Raw genomic sequence first — 20399 nt, forward strand, 5'->3', positions numbered from 1 at the left:
TTATTTATAGATCTAATCAAAATAACTGATTTAGGCAAAAATCCTCAATGGACACTACACCATTAAGTGTAAATTTGTTGGGAAGGTGATTTTCTTTGTTGTCAAATTATCAACCAGCATATTATTAGCTAATTTCAAAAGGAAAACATATGTTTACAAAGAAGAGATCTGGCTACCACATTCTTAATCAAGTGATGAAATCTAACATCACTAATAGTGGGACCATCTGCCAACACATGCTTCCTAAAACTAAAACCGAACCTGTTGCTGTCGAGTCCATTCCAACTCATAGCGGCCCTAGAGGATAGAGTAGAATAGCTCCATAGTGTTTCCAAGGAGTGCCTGGTGGATTCGAACTGCCGACCTCTTAGTTAGCAGCCATAGCTCTTAACCACTATGCCACAAGGGTTTCCAAGTCCTTCCTAGTAGGTAGCAATTTGAAGGACACAACACCTTATGAGATTTTATTGCCAAAAACATCTAACTTGAACCTAATTAAGTCTTCAGCTCTAACTTCTAGTTTACAGAAACTGGGACTGGAGAAGCAAGTTACCTAATATCACAAGGCAATAATCTGGTAAATCCAGAATATTTGATAATAACCCCTTTTGGATATTATGGGATACAAAAGAGCTGAGAGACTGTTGCAGATTAAAAAAGCTTGAGAAAAATAATGAAAAGTAATATGTGAGATATTATTGGACCCCAATTAAAACAAATAATGTATAAGATTTTTAGAAAAAAATGGGGAAATTTGAATATTGAGTGGATATTTTATACTAGAAAATTACCATCAATCTGCTTAGAAATAGTAATGAAATGTGAGTGTCCAAGTGAATATTTTCATCCTTTGAGATGTATGCTGAGGTCTTGTTACGGATTGAATTGTGTCCCCCCAAAATATGTGTTGGAAACCTAAAGGTTGTACTTATAAATATGGTCTTGTTTAGAAAATTGGGGTTTCCATTTATTATGTTAATGAGACTCTTGCAGTATAGGGTGGATCCTAAACATAATCATTTCTGTGTTACAAAAGGTCAAAATAGGCACAGACACACCAAGAGGGAAGACAAAGGCAGATAACAGAGACAGATGCATCTGCAGGGCCAGGAACATCAAGAATTACAGCAGATACTAGAAGCTGAAATAGACAGGGAAGGCTTGCCCCTAGAGGCATGCTCTGAATTTCAACTTCTAGCCTCCTGAACTGTGAGAAAGTAAATTTCTGTTCTTTATGACTACCCAGTTGTGGTATTTCTGTTACAGCAGCACTAGATAGCAAAGACAGGTATGTATGTGGCAAGTGTCTGGAAAAACAGAAAAATGGAAGTCAAGGAGAACAAGACCAAGATTTAGTCAGTTCCTAGCTCTACCCCATCATATTGCTAAATGTTCCTTAGAGTTGATTTCCTCTGTCTTACCATCAGTGTAAACTAGTAACTTCATCCCTTTAACCCAGAGGACTTTAATAGTTTCTGGTTATCGTTTGTGTGTGTGTGTGTGCTTTATAGGTTAAGAACCTCTGAAAATAGACATATTAAGAAAAAGAATTCAGGCATCCAAACCACACAAACCCTTTACACCTGTCTGATCCTATCAATGCTCTACTAGACAGAGGTTCTACTCTATTGAAACTTCTGGTTCAAAAAGGTGAGAAGAACAGGAGGAGAGGATATCAGACATAATTATAGATAAAAGGATGTAAAGAACAGAAAGCAGAGGAAGCCCTGGTGGGCAGAGGAGGCTCACCTGGTTGCAGACAGGCTTGTACTTGAGCCCTGGCTTGTTCAGGATCATCTCTAGCTGCCTGCGGTTGAAGTTGGACATTCCAATGGACTTGGCCAACCCTGCATCCTTACACTTCTCCAAGGCCTGGGGAGGAAGGTGTTGTGAGGAAGAATTTGTGTGATTTGGCCATAGAACAAATGTGAGATAGAACCCCATTAATAGAAATCACTTTCTAGAAATGACCACGAAACTGGCTGGCATTGATTATCATGAAGTGCAAAAGTTATACAGAGAAAATTGGAAGAAGATGATGACAACAAAAATAAAATTAGTATTTCATACTTAGGAAAATAAGAGACAGTATCGTATACTCTCCTCAATTTTCTCTTCTTCTTCTCTGTGTCGTACTCCAGTAAGGCTCCCCTCCAGGCTAATCCATCAAAACACCCCTAGTCAGGGTCATGAATTTCTAAAGCCAACTGGGTATATTTCCTTTGGCTCAGCAGCAGACTTAGACAGAGTTGATTAACTTTTCCCTTGAGAAAATTTTTCTCATGTGGCTTTTAAATACTGATCTCTCTTGAGTCTCTTCTTCCTTCCCAGGCTGCTCCTCTTGCAAGAATCCCATCATCTGCCTGGTTGCTAATATTTAAGAGTTCCAGGGCTCAGTCCTTAGACCTCATTGCTTCTTTATCTCATCTCACTCCCTAATGATCTGTTTATATTTATGACTTTAAATACTATCTACATTACTAAGTCTCACAAATTGATATCTATATCCTAGACTTACCCCATTACCTATATATCAATAGACTCCCAGATTCAACTGCTTACTCGTCATCCCTGTAAATGTCTGATTAGGCATTGTAAAGTCAACATGTCAAAGACTGAGCTTCTGGTCTCCCTCCCACCCCTTTTCTCCTGCAGTCTTTGTTTCATTCAAAGCGAACACCACCAGTAATTTTTTTAGGACAAGGACCTCAGACTCAAACTAGTGCTCTCTTTGTTTCACATACCTCCTTCAGTCCACCAGAGTATCATGTCATCTTTGCTTTCGAATAGATCCAGAATAGATCTTACAACCTTTACAGTTTTATCCCAACATTTCTCATCGGAATTATTTTATAAACTTACTCTCTGGCTTTTCTGATTCTGCTCTTAATCCCCCCAGTTCAGCATGCACACAGCATTTGGGTACATGCTATCCAGTAGAGCTTCCTGTGATGATATAAATAGTGCATGTCTATACTGTACAGAAGTTTAGCCAAAATGTTCCTTAGAAGTGAGGATGGTGAGACTTTGTCTCATGTTCTTTGGTGATATGTTATCAGGAGGAACCAGTCCCTGGAGAAGGACATCACACTTGGTAAAGAGTCTGTGAAAAAGAAGACCCTCAACGAGATGGACTGACATGGTGGCTGTAACAATGGGCTCAAACAAAGAAAAATTGTGAAGATGGCTCGGGACCAGGTAGTGTTCTGTTCTGTTGTACATAAGGTCATTATGAGTGAGAACCAACTCTATAGTGCCTAATGATAACAGCACACTGTACCATAGGGTACCCACTAGCCACATGTTACTATAGAGCTATTGAATTATGTGACTGAGGAACTGAATTTTAAGTTTTATTGATTTTTAATTAATTTAAATTAAAATACTTATATATGGCAAGCATCTCACATATTAGTGCAAATATAGAGTGATGCGTTTATAAAGTAAATCAGATAAAACTCTTCTAATGGCTTTCAAGGTTGCACTGAGTCAAAGCCAATGTCATTCATATAAGGCTTGCCATAATCTGACATCCGTTTGCCTTCTGAACTCATCTTTTCTCACTCTCCTCCAGCTTTATGAGAGACTCTGGTGTTCCTTGGACACAAAAGCACTATATCGTATGAAGGGGTTTTCACTTGCTGTCCTCTCTGTCCAGATACTCTTCCCCTAGAAATCCCATAAGTCACTTCTTACTACAGATTTGGGTTCAACTGTCCTCATATCAATGAAAGTTCTTTAGAAGCCTTTACTACATAAATACCAACACCCACACACTTCCCCCACAACATTCCCCACCCCTCTCACCATAGCTGCTTAATTTTTTCCCATGGACTTATCACCATCGACAAATTATATAGTTAGCTTTTTACTTTTTTATTTTTTTTTTTTTGTGGTTACCTATTTTTCGTCTCCTTTCACTTAGACATATGATCTCTGAGGGCAGGTACTTTTTTTTACTATGCCCCTGCCCTCCCCCCACAAAAGTTTCTTCATAAATTTTTTATTAATAAATGAATATCACAATCCTTAGTCCATATAAAAAAACCAAAAACCAAACCCATTGCCATCGAGTCAATTCCAACTCATAGCAACCCTATAGGACAGAGTAGAACTGCCCCATAGGGTTTCCAAGGGGTGCATGGTGGATTTGAACTGCCAGCTTTTTGGTTAGCAGGTGAACTCTTAACCACTACGCCACCAGGATTCCCAAGTCAATATAAGGTAAATAAAATACAGCAAGGTTGTCAGAATGTCATCAGCTGGATTCCAAAAGGAAATAGGTTGAGAAGCGGTAAGACATAAATTAATTCATCACACAACACACCAAATTCCCTGTCAGGCATCAGGCAGGTAGTCAGACCAGTGAGGAAACTTATGGGAAATATCTCTCTAATCTCCTGCCATGATAGGTGAAGAGTTTCACTTGTCAGACGCATTGCATGGCACACTAGGGGGAAGGTAAGGTATTGGAAGTTACTGAGTTAACATCACACGTTGTTCTGGTAGATTAAGCTTATTAATGAAAGTCTGTGCCAGACATGACACTGCTACCTAGTTAGAGTAATAGATAATCCAGTATTCATATTTATTAAACAGAATAAGATATTTTAGAAAAATTAAATTTCGGTTCCTCAAAGCCTATGAAAAAGGCCATAAAATTTATAAATACCTTACTGTCCTTTCTACGAGAGCTTTAGGGTGGAGATAGGACTGTACTTGATGTTCCAAATATCTACACTTTTCTGAAATTTGGTCCAATCAGTTTTGGGAATACATGATTAATAGAAATGGTTATATAAATAAACTTTAAATTTGTTATTCAATTTCCTGTATCCTACTTGTCGGCAGTGGGGGTTTTACTAGATAAGCTCGAAAATTTTTCTCTTTTCATCCTCTAAGAGTAGCTTTACTGGCTTACTGTGCCAGTAACCTTAGGATTGGGTCAGGTTCCTTTCAGAATATAGGTTCCATTCTAGTATGACCAGGAAAATGCTATTTAAGGAACAAGTAGAACTCAAGAACTCCAACAGAACTTTGACATAATTTGTAGAAATTTCTTACTTGAAAGTTGAGAAAATTGAGGTCAAGGGCCACCTATTGACTTTTGGAGGTTCACACATGAGCAAGATGTGAACCAGGTTTACCCTCTCCTAGCTTTCTCATCTTTGCTGTCTCCTCGAAGCACTCACCGCCCATGTGGCACAGAGATCCACTGTGTCAAACATTACTTTTCCATGTTCATCTTTTGATAGCATCTCCTCCCTGAGCTGAAATAAAAGCAGTCATTACAGTGATGTCACAAAATACTGTCTGTACCCTTAGCCATGCTTTGAGGTACATCTAGAGCTGGGACACTAAGGCTCCATAAGGTAGGTGGAACAACTCTTCAGGTGCTAATACTTGCAGAGTGTTTTGTGGAAAGAGATGATGGAAAAGCTCAATATCATCAGTCAAAACAAGGCCAGGGGCTGACTGTGGAACAGACCATCAATTGCTCCTATGCAAGTCCAAGCTGAATCTGAAGAAAATTAAAACAAGTTCACGAAAATCAAAGTACAACCTTGAGTATATCCCACCTGAATTTAGAGACCATCTTAAGAACAGATTTGACAGGTTGAATACTAATTACTGAAGATCAGATGAGTTGTGGAATGACCTGAAGGGACATCATACATGGAGAAAGCAAAAGTCATAAAAAAGACAGGAAAGAAAGAAAATACCAGAATAAGTGTCAGAAGAGACTCTGAAAGTTGTCTTGAACATCCGGTATTTTAAGCGAAAGGAGGAAATGATGAAGCAAAAGAGCTGAACAGAAGATTTCAAAGGGTGGCTCAAGAAGACAAAGCAAAATATTATAGTGACGTGTGCAAAAATCTGGAGATAGAAAACCGAAAGGGAAGAACACCCTTGGCATTTCTCAAGCTGAGAGAACTGAAGAAAAAATTCAAGGCCCGAGTTTGAATACTGAAGGATTCTATGGGGACAATGGAAACCCCAGTAGTGTAGTGGTTAAGACCTATGGATGCTAATCAAAAGGGTGGCAGTTTGAATCCACCAGGCACTCCTTGGAAACCCTATGCGGCAGTTGTACTCTGTCCTATAGGGTCACTACGAGTTGGAATCAACTCGACAGCAACGGGTTTTTCTTTTTTCCTCTTGGTTTATGGAAGCACTAAAAGAAGATGGAAGGAATACACAAAGTCACTATACCAAAAAGAATTGGTCGACACTCAACCATTTCAGGAGGTAGCATATGATCAGGAACCCTTGGTACTGAAGGAAGAGGTCCAAGCTGTACGGAAGGCATTAGTAAAAAATAAGGCTTTAGGAATTGATGGAATACCAATTGAGATATTTCAGCAAATGGTTGAAGCCCTGGAAGTGCTCACTCATCTTTGCCAAGAAATTTGGAAGACACCTATCTGGCCAACTGACTGGAAGAGATTCACATTTATGCCTATTTCAAAGAAAGATGATCCAATCGAATGTGTAAATTATCGAACAATATCTTCAATATCACACTTAAGTAAAATTTTGCAGAAGATCATTCAAAAGTAGCTGCAGCAGTACACTGACAGGGAACAGCCAGAAATTCAACCCAGACTCAGAAAAGGACATGGAACAAGAGATATGATTACTGATATCAGATGGATCCTGGCTGAAAGCAGAGAAAGCCAAAAAGATGTTTATCCGTGTTTTATTGACTATGCAAAGGCATTTGACTGTGTGGATCATAAGAAAGTATGGATAACATTACAAAGAATCAAAATTCCAGGAACACTTAATTGTACGCATAAGGAACCTATACACAGGTCAAGATGCAGTCTTTCAAACAGAACAAGGGGATACTGCGTGGTTTAAAGTCAGAAAAGGTGTGGGTCAGGGTTATATCCTTCCACCATACTTACTCCATCTGTATTGTGAGCAAATAATATGAGAAGCTGGACTGTATGAAGAAGAACAGAGCATCAGGACTGGAGGAAGACATATTAATAACCCACATACTTCAAGAGGACTTGAAGTACTTACTGATGAAGATCGAAGACCATAGCCTTCAGCATGGATTACACCTCAACATAAAGAAAACAAAAATCTTCACAACTGGACCAATAAGCAACATCATGATGAAAGGTGAAAATATTGGAGTTGTCAAGAATTTCATTTTACTTGGATTCACAATCAATGCCAGCAGTCAAGAAATCAAAAGACATTGCGTTGGGCGTATCTGCTGCAAAAGACCCTTCTAAAGTGTTGAAAAGCCAAGATGTCACCTTGAAGACTAAGGTGCGCCTGACCCAAACTGTGGTGTTTTCAATAGCCTCATATGCATGATAAAGCTGGACAATGAATAAGGAAGACTAAAGAATTGATGCCTTTGAATTGTGGTATTGGCAAAGAATATCTAATATACCATGGACTGCCAAAAGAACGAACATATCTGTCTTGGAAGAAGTAATACCAGAATGCTCATTAGAAGCAAGGATGACGAGACTACGTATCACATACTTTGGACATGTTATCAGGAGGGATCAGTCTCTGGAGAAGGACATCATGCTTGGTAAAGTAGAGGGTCAGTGGAAAAGAGGAAGATCCTCAATGAGATGGACTGACAATGGTTGTAACAATAGTGCCAACCATATAAATGATTGTGAGGATGGCACAGGATGGGACAGTGTTTCGTTCTGTTGTACACAGGGTCTCTATGGTAGAAACTGACAGCACAGAACACAACAGCGTGTTTGACTTATATTACTTTTGTCTGACCAGTATATATATATATATATTTATCAAATTCTTTTCTTTCACCTGGAAAGGCAATAAGTCACATGCCTTTAATCTTCATAACAATGGATTGCAGTATAAAGCCAGACTGAGCTATAACTCTGTAATCAGAGTTCCTTATCCCTCTAAATACACAACGGTCCAAAGGTAGGCACATGAACCAAATGGGGTCAATGTAGAATCAGGAATTACTATTTTAGGTTCTTCCCCAGTATAATAATCCATATGCCTTCCAAACAAAAACATAATTCAACCATCCATGCAAGATGATGTTCATACTGACAGTGGAAGTGAAATAGGTTTAATTATACAAATTTCTAACCTTCAGAGCCATTGGGGAATGAATAATGTAGAGATCAACATAGTCCAGCTAAAGTTTTTTCAGTGACTTTTCCAAGACTGATTGAACCAATTCTGGCCGAAGGAAAGTGGCCCAAAGCTGCAGAGCAAGAAGGGAGTTTTGTTTGATTAATGTTTTAGGCCATATAATGGAGAAATATAGAAACAGATGACATGGGAATTGTTACTTGTTTATCAAATTCAAAGCTAAAATTTGTTTGCCAACATAAGCTAAACTTAGGTCATTCCTGGACTGTAATCAGTAGGAATAAATATAATATTTAAGTTTTTTTTGACTGTTGGTCATTTATTGTGATATTTTAAAATATATAGGGTGCATTTTGAAATGTAATAGAAAAATATGATGAGTATACCTAAAAGAGATAGAAACCCTGCCCTATTAAACTAGCTTAAAGTATTGGAATTACTTGTATGGATTGAATACAGTGGAGAACACTGAAAAATAGCTGTGCTGGGGGGGCCCCATTTCAGGTAACAGACAAAGAGGTGGCCTCCATCTACTTTGCAAGGACTTTAGTGCTCAACTTGTAGAAAGTTATTGTCTTGCTTCTCCTAATATTTAGATATTTTTCTATTGGTTAAAAACTAGATGACCACAGGGGTAAAAATTCCCTTTCTTTTTAGATATTCTTCTTATCTGACCTACTCACTTAAAGGCTATTATTAAAGTATATTGAGTACATTCAATATACATCTACTGAAAAATAGAAGGAAATAACTAGAGAGATAAAAATCATTATCAAATAATAATTATGCCCATCATCTGAATTATGTTTAATAAAGTATGCAAAACACTTTCACAAATGTTGTCCAATTCTATCTCCAGTTCAACCCTATAAAAGAAGAATTAATATCTCTTTCATGTAGTTTACTGAAGGAAAAAATATTTTGAACTCATTAATATGTGCCGGACACAAATCAAGAATATCAGCTGTATCTTGTTTAATATTCAAATAGCTCTCTTATATTGTATATATAATATCAGTATTGAGTCCTGAGATTCAGAATGTTAAGAAATTATGCTTTGTCACACTGATAATAAGAAAAGCTGTAATATGACCAAGGATCTGTGTGATTCTGTCTCCATATAAAATCACAATGCTTTAGAATGAGGCCCAGAAAACATGCTAAAATCACGAAATTTGAGTATAGCAATGACTAGAAAGTCATCACCGCTCTCCTCTTTTGATGCTAGTTTGAGTACATAAATTTGTGTGAAAAAAATTTAAGGATAGTTCAGTAAAGCACTCAGTCAATCATATAACTAATTTCCATACACAATCACTTCATAAATGTTCACACAATCATACGCTTATCACTTTTGAAGTGTAGAATATGTCTTCCCTCTTCACAATGCCATCAGCAATCTTGTTTCAGATGGCTTGTCTAAATTCCCCTTCATTTTCATACACATAAGCTGAATCAATATGATTAAACCCAGCATCAATAGCTAATTCAGTTGCCTCCTCAGCTTCGCTCTTAGGCACCTAAGAAGAAACAGAAAATGGTATTCAGGTATCTACTCAACTGAGAGGTAGCTGGTGCAACGAACAATGACCTTCACCAGAATAAACCCTTCCCTCAGATCTTGTAGTAGTTCTGCATGTAAGGTATCCACCAGTTTGCTTGGAACTTTTCTATTTTTAGAAATGAAGGTGGGCATCCCAGGAATTCCTTCAGTTTAAGGAAACTGGGATAGTTTTTCCCTGGCATTGGAAGTCCCCAAGGCCACTCTTTGGTCGGAGATTGGCTAAATAACTTACAGCATATGATTGTTTTCAGGAGTATGATTTATTAGAGGGAAGTGACATGAAGCAAAGCCAGCAAAGGGACAAGGTATAGGGGGGAAGTACAGAGGAAACCATGCATGAGCTTCCAAGAGTTTATAGTGGAGTCACACAGACTACACTTGATTCCTCCAGGATGGAAGTTTGGCAACATGTGGGGAATGATGTCTGATGGAAGTTCATTAGAGACTCAACGTCCAAGCTTTTACTGGGGCTGGTCACACAGGCACTCTTTGCCTAGCACATACCAAAATGCCAGACTCCCAGCAGCTATTCAGCCTAAACTTCATTGTTTGCGCAAGCAGTTAGACACAAACACCCTTATCAAGAAGAGAATGATGAGTTCTAGATGCCAGTCAGGGCCAAACTTGAAAGCGAAATTTTCCATCACTGGAAGTCTACTATTTATTCTTTTGTACCACTACACCACCAGGGCTTCCCATCTGTACACAGCCACTCAATATGTATAAAAGAGCTAAATAGTAGGTGTAAAATGCATAGTGTGGAATATAGATCCATACATAAGAAATTAACTGTAGACTTAAGGGATTAATAAAGTAGGTGTCTGCCCAGAAAGCCAAGGCCAATTAAATTAGGGAGGGCATGATAACAGTCAAATTTAAAATTATAACTTGTCTACTAAAAATTGGACACTGATTTTAGAGTGTATTTGATAAAGGATGAAAAGAAAAATAAAACAAAATGTTTTTAATGTCTTTTTAAGTATTACAGAAGCTTTATTTCTCAACCTAATCACCAGGAACTAGATACTCAGTCCTTACTGCCCTCTGACAGCTCTCAGCCCTGTTCCTTCCTTAGGTGTACAAGCTTGAGGAAGTTACCAAGTCTGAAGCCTCAGGGCTATCCTTGAACCCTCCCTCTCCCTCATCGTCCTTTGTACTACTAAGTAGGAAATATGTTACATGTCCGTCACAGTGTTTCTTCTATATTTCCTTCTATATTACAGACCAGAAAAATGAGACCCAAAAGTTAAGCCCTAGTCCCTTGTCACAAAGCTAAGTGGTCTGAAAGACAAATCTGGAATGCAAACTGTCTGGCTTCTAGTCTAGTGACTTGTCCCTTTTGCTCCTTCTTCTGTGAGGGGACCAACTCTTCCTATTTGCTTCAAATCTAAGGTACATTAACAAGGACCAAGAATTAAAGGCTTGGTCTTTTAAGACTGTAGCATTTCCCCTAAAAAGGGGTCATCTTTCCTTCCAGGATGAGTTTCCCAGCAGTGAAAGAAATATCAGGGAAACTCGGCTCAGTCCAGGTGCACCATTTATCGTCTGGTGCTCAGCACTAAAACTGCAATTCTTCCCCGCAATTTCTCAGGCACCTTCGTTTCCAAGATGCTTTACCTCAAAGGTTGCTGTGCATCATGTCTCCTTGGTAGGAAGAAAGGTTTCTTGGGTTACAGAACTATACAGAGAAACTCCTCTCATTGCAAACCGTCTCAATGCAAAGCAGCTGGCAGGCAGTGTGCTTCACTGCTGAGGTTCATCTCTTCTGACAAGCTGTAATGTCCATGGAAGTAGGAGGAAAAACCAATGCCCAGATAATCTGTAGGTGACCACACATCAGACGCAGAAGCACTGAATGAAGCCGGTCTACCTTACCACTTTGCCCATGGATTATCTGTAGCTTGGTGAAACTGAGACCCCAGTGAATCCCCCAGAGTCAACCAGGAGCCAGGGATGTGACAATCCAGGTCGGCTCCCACTTGTCCTGTGGCTGTTTGTATTTGAATCTTCAACTCCAAGACCCCTATCCTTACCTCTTCTGGTGCATAGGTACCAAATCCCAGGACAGGGATGAAGTGACCATCATTTAGTTTCACACACTGATTTTTGAATTGAGATCCATCTCCTGCCACTGTCCTGACTAAGCAGAGACTCCCCCCCACCGCCACTTTCCCCAGAATGATGAGCAACAGGAAGGCAACACTCCAACTGCCCTGGTCATCTCTTACCTCTTGGGGTGTACGAGGGGCCAAGGTTAAAGCAGCACTCCATAGAATACAAATAGAATTGTCCCCGCTGGACTAATTTGTTTTTCAAAGAGAATTCTTAATAATTCTATAATCATAAAGAGGTCACTAATATCTTGGATTAACAAATTTTCTCTTTAGAATCTACCACACATTATCCGAAATTATTAGAAGATATTCATTGAATAAGCACTGACCATTTGTTAGACCAAAAAAAAAAAAGAACACCCGTTGTCTTCGAGTAGCATCTGACTCACAGCAATGCTAGAAACCTCCATATACTAACTCTCTTTTGTTTTTGCTGATGGTGATGCCCCTTCTTGATTGTGCGTGCATCATCTGAAACATTTAAATGCCTTGAACCACACGCACACACACACCAGTACAAGCACATGCACACAAACAATTTAAACAAATGGTTCATGAGCTATTTTCAAAAAGCAGACTCTCAGTAAAGAATCAAAAGCAGAAATTAAAAGAAAAATTATCATTTTAATTTTCCCATCTACAAAGTTATATTTCTTTCTGCTTTCTTTATTCTGTAATAAAAATATCCAGTCTTGGTAAAGCTTCAACAAAGAAAGGCAGTCTGGCATGGTGCTTTCTGGAGTGTAAATAATTAGCAGTTTTTCAACACCGTCTTGCAATATGCAAACACAGTTGGTTTATACCTTTCACCCAGTTACACAGCTTCTGGAAAAGTACCATAAAGCAGCCAAAAATGAAGACAAATATCGTATATAATTTATGAACTTGCTTTGCAGTATTTACAAATGAAAAAAAAAAATCAGAATCTACTGATATTGCTATGAATTTGAAAATGCTAGAGCCCTGGTTGGCAGCTAGAATCCACAGACACTCCTGGGAAACCCTATGGGGACAGTTCTCTGTCCTATACAGTTGCTATGAGTTGGAAAGGACTGGATGAGGGCACACAACAACAACAACAAGGGCCATTAAGATGCACTGATACAAGGAAATATCATGAAACTACTAAAAATTGAACACATAAATAATGTATTTCAGATAAATTTAAAAATGAAAGGATATTAATATATTGATTAGAAAAGCAGAGTATGTATTATGCGTATGAATAATGTCTAACTGGTGAAGTAACGTGTATTAATGGGCAGGCAAGGCCCCAAACTGTTAGCAGCAATTACATCTGAGTGTAAGACTATGTGTGATTTTTTATTCTCCTACGGTTACTATCAAAGTTTTCTATAATTATTTTTTTAATCTTTTTTTTTTATTATTTTTATTGTGCTTTAAGCGAAAGTTTACAAATCAAGTCAGTCTCTCATACAAAAATTTATATACACCTTGCTATAGGCTCCTGATTGCTCTCCTAATGAGACAGCTCACTACTTCCCTCCACTCTCTCTTTTCGTGTCCATTTGGCCAGCTTCTGTCACCCTCTGCCCTCTTATCTCCCCTCCAGACAGGAGTTGCCAACATAGTCTCATATGTCTACTTGATCCAAGAAGCTCATTCTTCACCATTATCATTTTCTATCCCATTGTTCAGTCTAGCCCCTATCTAAAGAGTTGGCTTTGCAAATGGTTCCTGTATTCGGCCAACAGGGTCTGGGGACCATGACCTCCGGGGTCCTTCTAGTCTCAGCCAGACCATTAAGTCTGGTCTTTTTACCAGAATTTGGGGTCTGCATCCCACTGCTCTCCTGCCCCCTCAGGGGTTCTCTGTTGTGTTCTCTGTCAGGGCAGTCATCAGTTGTAGCCCGGCACCATCTAGTTCTTCTGGTCTCAGGCTAATGTAGTCTCTGGTTTATATGGCCCCTTCTATCTCTTGGGCTCATAATTACCTTGTGTCTTTGGTGTTCTTCGTTCTCCTTTGCTCCACGTGCGTTGAGACCAATTGATGCATCTTAGATGGCTGCTTGCTAGTGTTGAAGACCCCAGGTGCCACTCTCCAAAGTAGGATGCCGAATGTTTTCTTAATAGATTTTATTATGCCAATTGACTCAGATATCCCCCGAAACCATGGTCCCCAAAACCCCGCCCCTGCTACGCTGGCCTTCGAAGTGTTCAGTTTATCCAGGAAACTTCTTTGCTTTTGGTTTAGTACAGTTGTGCTAACCTCTCCCATACTGTATGTCACCTTTCCCTTCACCTAAAATAGTTATCTACTATTTAATTAGTGAACGTCCCTCTTCTTCCCTCCCTCCCTCCCTCCGCCCTCTGGTAGCCATCAAAAAATATTTTCTTCTTTGTTTAAACTATTTCTCGAGATCTTATAATAGTGATCATATACAATATTTGTCATTTTGCGAGTGACTAATTTCACTCAGCATAATGCCTTCCAGATTCCTCCACGTTATGTAATGTTTCATAGACTCACCACTGTTCTTTATCAAAGGGCAGTATTTCATTGTGTGAATATACTATCATTTATTTATCCACTCATCCGTTAATGGGCACCTTGGTTGCGTCCATCTTTTTGCTATTGTAAACAGTGTTACAATGAACATAGGTGTGTATATATCTGTTCTTGTAAAGGCTCTTATTTCTCTAGGATATATTCCAAGGAGCGAGATTGCTAGATCATGTGGTAGTTCTATTTCTAGCTTTTTTTAAAAGTGCCAAATCGATTTCCAAAGTGGTCCATTTTACATTCCCACTAGCAGTGTATAAGTGTACCAGTCTCTCCACAACCTCTCCAACATTTATTATTTTGTATTTTTTCGATTAATGCCAGCCTTATTGGAGTGAGATGGAATCTCATTGTAGTTTTGATTTGCCTTTCTCTAATGGCTAATGACCGTGGGCGTTTCCTCACGTATCTGTTAGCTACCTGAATGACTTCTTTAGTGAAGTGCCTGTTCATATCTTTTGCCCATTTTTTAATTGAGTTATTTGTCTTTTTGTGGTTGAGTTTTTGCAGTATCATGTAGATTTTAGAGATCAGGAGCTGATCAGAAATGTCATAGCTAAAAACTTTTTCCCAATCTGTAGGTAATCTTTTTACGCTTTTGGTGAAGTCTTTGGATGAGCATAGGTGTTTGATTTTTAGGAGCTCCCAGTTATCAAGTTTGTCTTCTGTATTGTTAGTAACATTTCATATATTGTTTATGCCATGTGTTAGGGCTCCTAGTGTTGTCTCTATTTTTTCTTCCATGATCTTTATCATTTTAGATTTTATACTTAGGTCTTTGATCCATTTTGAGTTCGTTTTTGTGCATGGTATGAGGTATGGGTCTTGTTTCACTGTTTTGCATATGGATATCCAGTTATGCAAGCACCATTTGTTAAAGAGACTGTCATTTCCCATTTAACTGACTTTAGGTCTTTGTCAAATATCAGCTGCTCATATGTGGATGGATTTATGTCTGTATTCTCAATTCTGTTCCATTGGTCTATGTATCAGTTGTTGTACCAGTACCAGGCTGTTTTGACTACTGTGGTATAATAGGTTTTAAGATCAGGTAGAGTGAGGCCTCCCACTTTGTTCTTCTTTTTTCAGTAATGCTTTACTCATCCGGGGCCTCTTTCCCTTCCATATGAAGTTGGTGATTTGTTTCTCCATCTCATTAAAAATGCCGTTGGAATTTGGACCGAAATTGCCTTGTATCTACAGATTGTTTTGGTAGAATAGACATTTTTACAATCTGAAGTCTTCTAATCCATGAGCAAGGAATGTTTTTCCGCTTATGTAGGTCTCTTTTGGTGTCTTGCAGTAGTGTCATGTAGTTTTCTTTGTGTGAGTCTTTTATATCTCTGGTAAGATTTATTCCTAAGTATTTTATCTTCTTGGGGGCTACTGTAAATGGTATTGATTTGGTGATTTCCTCTTCAATGTTATTTTTGTTGGTGTAGAGGAATCCAACTGACTTGTATCCTGATAATCTGCTGAACTCTTATATTAGCTTCAGTAGTTTTTTTTGAGGATTCGTTAGTGTTTTCTGTGTATAAGATCATGTCATTTGCAAATAAAGATACTTTTACTTCTTCCTTGCCAGTCTGGATGCCCTTTATTTCTTTTCGAGCCTAATTCCTCTGGCTAGGACATCCAGTACAATGTTGAATAAGAGAGGTGATAAAGGGCATCCTTGTCTGGTTCCTGTGTTCAGGGGGAACACTTTCAGACTCTCCATTTCAGATGATATTGGCTATTGGCTTTAATATAAAAAAAAAAAAATATATGCCCTTTAAAAAAAAAAAAGTTTTTTTTTTATTATGTTGAGGAATTTTCCTTCTATTCCTATTTTGCTGTTTTTATCATGAATGGATGTTGAACTTTGTCAAATGCCTTTTCTGTATCAATTGATAAAATCATGTGATTCTTTTGTTTTATTTATACGATGGATTACATTAATTGTTTTTCTAATGTTGAACCATCCCTGCATACCTGGTATGAATCCCACCTGGTCATGTTGAATTATTTTTTTTGATATGTTGTTGAATTCTATTGGCTAGAATTTTGTTGGGGATTTTTGCATCTAAGTTCGTGAGGGATATAGGTCTGTAATTTTCCTTTTTTTGTGGTGCCTTTAGCTGGTTTTGGTATCAGGGATATGGTGGCTTCATAGAATGAGTTTGGGAGTATTCCATCCCCTTCTCTGCTCTGAAATACCTTTAGTAGTAGCGGTGTTAACTCTTCTCTGAAAGTTTGGTAGAACTCTCCAGGGAAACTATCCAGGCCAGGGCTTTTTGTTGCGGGGGGAGGGGGGGAGTTTGTTGATTTACTTTCAATCTCTTCTTTCGTTATGTGTCTATTTAGTGGTTCTACCTCTGTTTGTGTTAGTTTAGATAGGTAGTGTGTTTCTAGGCATTCATCCATTTCTTCTAGGTATTCAAATTTGTTAGAGTACAATTTTTCATAATAATCTGATATGATTCTTTTAATTTTTGTTGAGCCTGTTGTAATATTGCCCATCTCATTTCTTATTCGGGTTATTTGCTTCCTCTCCTGTTTTTCTTTTGTCAGTTTGGCCAACGGTTTATCAATTTAGTTAATTTTTTCAAAGAATCACCTTCAGTCTTGTTCAGTCTTTCAACTGTTTTTCTGTTTTCTATTTCATTTAATTCTCCTCTAATTTTATTATTTACTCTCTTCCGGTGCCTGAGGGTTACTTTTTTTTGCTCTCTTTCTATTTCTTCAAGTTGTTGGGATAATTCTTTGATTTTCGACCTTTCTTCTTTTTGGATGTGTGCATTTATTGATATAAATTGACTTCTGAGCACTGCTTTCACTGTGTCCCAAAGGTTCTGATAGGAAGTGTTTTCATTCTCATTGTATTCTATGAATTTCTTTATTTCATCCTTAATGTCTTCTATAACCCAGTCTTTTTTGAGCAGGGTATTGTTCAGTTTTCAAGTGTTTGATTTCTTTTCCCTGGTTTTTCTGTTATTGATTTCTACTTTTATGGTCTTATGGTCAGAGAAGATGCTTTGTAATATTTCAATGTTTTGGATTCTGCTAAGGCTTGTTTTATGACCTAATATGTGATCTATTCTAGAGAATGTTCCATGTGCACTAGAAAAGAAAGTATACTTGGTTGCTGTTGGGTGGAGTGTTCTGTATATGTCTATGAGGTCAAGTTGGTTGATTGTGGCATTTAGATCTTCCGTGTCTTTATTGAGCTTCTTTCTGGATGTCCTGTCCTTCACCAAAAGTGGTGTGTTGGAGTCTACTACTATAATTGTGGAGCTGTCTATCTCACTTTTCAATGCTGTTAGAGTTTGTTTTATGTATCTTGCAGCCCTGTCATTTGGTGCATATTTAATATGGTTATATCTTCTTGGCATATTATCCCTTTAATCATTATATAGTGTCCTTCCTTCTCCTTTGTGGTGGATTTAACTTTTAAGTCTATTTTCTCAGAAATTAATATAGCCCTGCCTGCTCTTTTTTGACTGTCATTTGCTTGGTATATATTTTTTCCATCCTTTTAGTTTTAGTTTGTTTCTCTAAGTCTAAGGTGTGTCTCTTGTAGGCAGCATATAGACAGATCGTGTTTTTCAATCCATTCTGCCACTCTCTTTCTTTTTATTGGTGCATTTAATCCATTTACATACAGCGTAATTATGGATAGGTATGAATTTAGTGCTGTCATTTTGATGTCTTTTTTTGTGTGATATTGACAGTTTCTTTTTCCCTACTTAATTTTTTGTGCTGAGTAGATTATATATTGTCTTTTCCTCTTATTCAGTGATGTTGATTTTGTTTCTGCTGAGTCCCTATTTTGTTCTTGCATATTATTTTAATGCGTAGGTTAGTGCATCTTCTTTGTGGTTACCTTAATATTTACCCCTATTTTTCTAAATTTAAATCCAGCCTTTATTTCTTTATATCTCCTTGTCTTCCTCGCCATATGGAAGATCTATGGCTACATTCCTTAGTCCCTCTTTATTGTTTTAATGCTGTCTTCTTTTGCATAACAGCATCGCTGTTTCCCTGTTTTGAGGGTTTTTAATCTTGATTTATTTTTGTGATTTCCCTGTCTGTATTGACACCTGATTGCTCTGTCCAGTCAGTGTTCTACTCTTGGGTTGATACCTGACGTTATTGTTTTTCCAACCAAAGAACTCCCTTTAGTATTTCTTGTGGTTTTGGTTTGGTTTTTACAAAATCTCTAAACTTCTGTTTATCTGAAAATATCCTAATTTCGCCTTCTTATTTCAGAGACAGTTTTGCTGGATATGTGATTCTTGGCTGGCAATTGTTTTCCTTTGATGCTGTATATATAAGTCATCTCATTGCCTTTATGCCTGTATGGTTTCTGCCGTGTAGTCCGAGCTTATTCTTATTGACTGTCCTTTGTAGGTGACTTTTTGTTTATCCCTAGCTGCCCTTAAAATTCTCTCTTTATCTTTGGTTTTGGCAAGTTTGATTATAATATGTCTTATTGAATTTATTTTAAAATGTATCTCATGTGGAGTTTGATGAGCATCTTTGATTGATATCTTCTCAGCTTTCACGATATTAGGGAAGTTTTCTGCCCACAAATCTCCAACAATTCTCCCCATATTTTCTGTTTTCCCTCCTTGTTCTGGTACTCCAATCACTTGTAGGTTATTTCTCTTGATAGAGTCCACGTGATTCTTAAGTGTTCTTCATTTTTTTAAATTCTTTTATCTGATTTTTCTCTAAATAGGTTGGAGCCAAGTGCTTTATCTTCAGCTTCAGAAATTCTGCCTTCCACTTGCTTAATTCTCAGTTCTGCTCCTCTGTCTTTCTGTTGAGTTGTCTACTTCTGTAATTTTATTGTTAATCTTCTGAATTTCTGATTGTACCACCATCTGTCTATGGATTTTTCCAGCTTATTAAGTTTTTCATTATGTTCCTAAATAACCTCTTTAATTTCTTCAACTGCTTTATCTGTGTGTTCTTTGGTTTGTTATGTATATTGCCTGATCTCCTTCCTGATGTCTTGAAGGGTCTTCTATAGTAATCTTTTGTACTCTGCATCTGGTAATTCCAGGAAGGCACTTTCATCTAGAAGATCCCTTGATTCTTTGTTTTGAGAGCTTGTTGAAGCAATCATGGTCTGTTCCTTTATGTGATTCGATATTAACTGTTGTCTCTGAGCCATGTATAAGTTATTGTATTAGTTAATTTTATGTTTGGTAACTGTATCCTAGCTTTTTGTTTTGTTTTGTTATGCCCAAATGCGTTGCTTGAGTGAACTATCTTGATTATTTTCAGCTTTGAAGCCCTGATGTCCTGTCTCTAGATGGGTAAAGTTGTTATCAGGTATATCAGTCTAGGAGTCTATTCACTTTTCTTGTATGAATTCAGCTTAGGTGTCCAGGTAGCTGATCATCAAGTGTGCGGTACAGGCTCTGTCCTACAGCCTTAGCGGGGCAGGGTAGGTTGGTGTAAGTACTGGTAACTGGTTGCAGCAGGCATCATGCTATAAACAAGACGGGGGCTGAGAATATTCCCCCATCTGTCTCTGAGGAAAGTGTGTCCCGCTTCCCTAGAGCATGGGTGGGTTCTGCAGATGGACTATTGCCAACCAAATTTTTTGATTTTAAGAACTGGGAGGTACCAGTTATCCTTGGACCTCTGTAGCAGTTTTCTGGGTGACCAGAGTGGAGCCACCAGTCCTTAGGCCCCTGATGTGGGTAGGTGAGGACCCTGTTTAATAGGCAAAGCAATGTCAAATGTCAAACACCCACCTCTCTACCACACAGCTGAGACAGGTGTAGTCTGTCAACAAGGGCCTATTCTCCTGAAATAGACCCACACAGGTACATGCAGAGGGGAAAGTACTCAAAGTCCATGGACTGTTTATGCCTGGACAGGAGCCGCTTCTGTCCTGAGCTCCTCAGGTTAGTGGAGCTGCAAATTATCTTTTCCCCCAAACTGTGAATTTATGCCTTTTCAAAGACCTGGAGGATGGCTCTAGGCACTCAACAGGGCCTATCTCAGGCCCAGAGAAATCAACAGCCACTGAAGCCAGCTTTGGGGTGGGTCGTGGTAAAATATACGCAAGTAGCTTTTGCCGAGAGCAC

The 20399-nt window shown here is 38.3% G+C and overlaps 1 pseudogene; it reads right to left on the reverse strand.

The window, feature by feature from the left end:
- The window catches only part of LOC100660196 (prostaglandin-E(2) 9-reductase-like), a 68838-nt pseudogene that overhangs the window by 34090 nt on the left and 14349 nt on the right, over window positions 1-20399 (reverse strand).

Source organism: Loxodonta africana, chromosome 4 (genome assembly GCF_030014295.1).
Source record: "Loxodonta africana isolate mLoxAfr1 chromosome 4, mLoxAfr1.hap2, whole genome shotgun sequence".
NCBI classification, from domain to species: Eukaryota; Metazoa; Chordata; class Mammalia; order Proboscidea; family Elephantidae; genus Loxodonta; species Loxodonta africana.